At 33.1% G+C, this 3,660-nt stretch overlaps 1 non-coding gene across 1 annotated transcript; it reads right to left on the reverse strand.

The window, feature by feature from the left end:
• Positions 1-3,257: 3,257 nt before the first annotated feature.
• On the reverse strand, positions 3,258-3,361 carry LOC127746867 (small nucleolar RNA R71). Its single transcript, XR_008008679.1, has one exon. It is a non-coding gene; the product is annotated as a small nucleolar RNA R71 (small nucleolar RNA).
• Between the last annotated feature and the right edge of the window lie 299 nt (positions 3,362-3,660).

The following is a 3,660-nucleotide window of genomic DNA, read 5'->3' on the forward strand; positions in this document are numbered from 1 at the left end:
ATTGATGAATGTGATGATCCGTGACACTCATCATCATTCTCACCTATGAACGCGCGTGATTGACAACCACTTTCGTTCTACCTTAGACCGGGCGCATATCTCTTGGATTCCTTAAACAGAATCTTCGTGGTATAAGCTAGAATTGATGGTGGCATTCATGGGAATCCGGAAGGTCTAACCTTGTCTGTGGTATTCCGAGTAGGATTCCAGAATTGAATGACTGTGACGAGCTTCAAACTTCTGAAGGCTGGGCGTTAGTGACAGACGCAAAAGAATCAAGGGATTCTACTCCAACCTGATTGAGAACTGACAAATGATTAGCCGTGCTGTGACAGAGCATTTGGACCTTTTTCACTGAGAGGATGGGATGTAGCCATTGACAACGGTGATGCCCTACATACAGCTTACCATAGACGGGAGTGATAAAATTGGATAAAAGCAGTAGGAAAGCAGAGATTCAGGAGGAGCACAGCATCTCCATACGCCTATCTGAAATCCCCATCATTGGATTACATGAGTAACTTTATCTTTATTTTATGTTTATTTACTATTATTGGATTTTCCAAATTCCATAATTTATTTAAATCCGCCTGATTGAGATTTACAAGATGACCATAGCTTGCTTCATACCAACAATCTCTGTGGGATCGACCCTTACTCACATAAGGTTTATTACTTGGACGACCCAGTACACTTGCTGGTTAGTTAAACGGAGTTGTGACCACACATAGCAAAGAGCCATTATAATTATTCCATACAACAATAAAGAGTACAACATTGATGATCACAATTTCATCCACCAAGTTTTTGGCGCCGTTGTCGGGGATTGTTCGAGTATGGACAACTGACGGTTCATCTTGTTGCTCAGATTAGGTAATTTTCTTTTCAAAAAGTTTTCAAAAATTTTTCAAAATTTTTCTTTGTTTTCGTTTTTCCAAAAAAAAATTTATTATTTTCGAAAAAAATTTTAAATTATTCTATGGCTTCAAAACTTTCAAGAGTGAATTCTAGAGTTTCATGGTAATATGTTGAATCCTAGCTGGCTGTAAAGCCATATCCAAACTCCTTTGGGATTGGTCTTCAACAAACCAACAAATTGGGTATGTAAATGGTGTGGATGACTTATCATCTGTTGCATGCCTGATTTGTATCTCCTAAAGCTGACTGGCTATTAAGTCATGTCAAACCCTTTGATTGGAGCTTTGGGCTAATATTGAAAGATTCATGGAATTCTTCTTAAAGATTTTGAATTTCTTATTTTCTTTTTCCTATATGTTTTTCGAAAAAAATAAAAGAAAATACAAAAAAATCGTAAAATCATAAAAATAAAAAATATTTTGTGTTTCTTGTTCAAGTCTTGAGTCAACTTTTAAGTTTGGTGTCAATTGCATGGTTTAAAAAAATTTTTCTTGCATTTTTTGAAAATTCATGCATTCATGGTGTTCTTCATGATCTTCAAGTTGTTCTTGACAAGTCTTCTTGTTTGATCTTGATGTTTTCTTATTTTGTGTTGTTTGTTGTTTTTCATATGCATTTTTTGTTTGTTAGAGTTCATGCATTAAAGATTTCTAAGTTTGGTGTCTTGGATGTTTTCTGTGCATCAAAAATCTTTCAAAATTATGTTCTTGATGTTCATCATGATCTTCATAGTGTTCTTGGTGTTCATCCTGACATTCATAGTGTTCTTGCATGCATTCTTTGTTTTGATCCATAAAGAAAAGAGAAAAACACAAAAATGACGTTTTTAATTTTTCTCTCTCATCATTAAAAATTCAAAAATAAAAAATATCTTTTCCTTTTTTCTTTCAAAATTTCGAAAATTTGAAGTTGACTTAGTCAAAAATTTTCAAAATTAGTTGTTTCTTACATAGTCAAGTCAAATTTTCAAATTTTAAAAATCTTATCTTTTCAAAAATCTTTTTTTTTTCAAAAATCATATCTTTTTCATTTTTTTCTTTTTTTCGAAAATTTTAAAATTATTTTTCAAAATATTTTCAAAATCTCTTCCTTATCTTTATTTCAAAAATTTCGAAATTACACTAACAATTTATGTGATTGATTCAAAAATTTGAAGTTTGTTACTTTTTTGTTAAGAAAGGTTCAATCTTTAAATTCTAGAATCTTATCTTGTAGTTTCTTGTTAGTAAAGTAATTAATTTTAATTTTAAAAATTAAATCTTTTTCAAACATATCTTATCATATCTTTTATATCTTATCTTTTTATCATATCTTTTTCAAAATTTTATCTCTCTCAAAAATTTGATTTCAAAATATCTTATCTAACTTCTTATCTTCTTATCTTTTCAAATTTGATTTTAATATATTTTTCAACTAACTATTTGACTTTTTGTTTATTTCTTATCTTTTTCAAAACCAACTAACTACCTATCCCTCTCTAATTTTCGAAAATACCTCCCTCTTTTTCAAAAAAATTCTTTTTAATTGTTTAAATTTTAATTTTAATCATATCTTATCTTTAATTTTCGAAAATCACTAACCACTTTTTCAAATTATTTTCAAAATTCTCTATCTCTCCTTCTATCTATTTATTTATTTATTCACTAACACTTCTCTTCATCTCTCTTCATCTCAGATCACCACCTCTATTCTTACCCATTCTTCTTCACTCTTCGTCCCTTTCTTCTTCTACTAACAATAAGGATCCTCTTTACTCTGACATAGAGGATTCCTCTTTCTTTTCTTGTTCTCTTCTTCCCTATATGAGCAGGAAAAAGGAAAAAGACACTCTTGTTGAAGCTGATCCAGAACCTGAAAGGACTCTGAAGAGGAAACTAAGAGAAGCTAAACTACAACAATCCAGAGGTAACCTTTCTGAAATTTTCGAACAAGAGAAGGAGATGGCAGCCGAACCCAACAACAATAATGCAAGCAGAATGCTTGGTGACTTCACAAAACCAACGTCCAAATTTGATGGAAGAAGCATCTCCATTCCTGCCATTGGAGCCAACAATTTTGAGCTTAAGCCTCAACTAGTTGCTTTAATACAACAGAACTGCAAGTTTTATGGACTTCCATTTGAAGATCCTTACCAGTTTTTAACTGAGTTCTTGCAGATTTGTGAGACTGTTAAGACAAATGGAGTAGATCCTGAAGTCTACAGGCTCATGCTTTTCCCTTTTGCTGTAAGAGACAGAGCTAGAACATGGTTGCACTCACAACCTAAAGGTAGCCTAGACTCCTGGGATAAGCTGGCCACGGCCTTCTTGGATAAATTCTTTCCTCCTCAAAAGCTGAGTAAGCTTAGAGTGGATGTTCAGACCTTCAAGCAAAAAGATGGTGAATTCCTCTATGAAGCTTGGGAAAGATACAAGCAGATGACCAAAAAGTGTCCTTCTGACATGTTTTCAGAATGGACCATATTAGATATATTCTATTATGGTCTATCTGAATTTTCCAAGATGTCATTGGACCATTCTGTAGGTGGATCGATTCACCTAAAGAAAACACCTGAAGAGGCTCAAGAACTTATTGACATGGTTGCAAATAACCAATTCATGTACACTTCTGAGAGGAATTCCATAAATAGTGGGACGCCTCAGAGGAAAGGAGTTCTTGAAATTGATACTCTGAATGCCATATTGGCTCAGAACAAAGTGTTGACTCAGCAAGTCAACATGATCTCTCAAAGTCTGAATGGAT

The sequence above is a fragment of the Arachis duranensis genome, chromosome 4, assembly GCF_000817695.3.
Source record: "Arachis duranensis cultivar V14167 chromosome 4, aradu.V14167.gnm2.J7QH, whole genome shotgun sequence".
NCBI lineage: Eukaryota > Viridiplantae > Streptophyta > Magnoliopsida > Fabales > Fabaceae > Arachis > Arachis duranensis.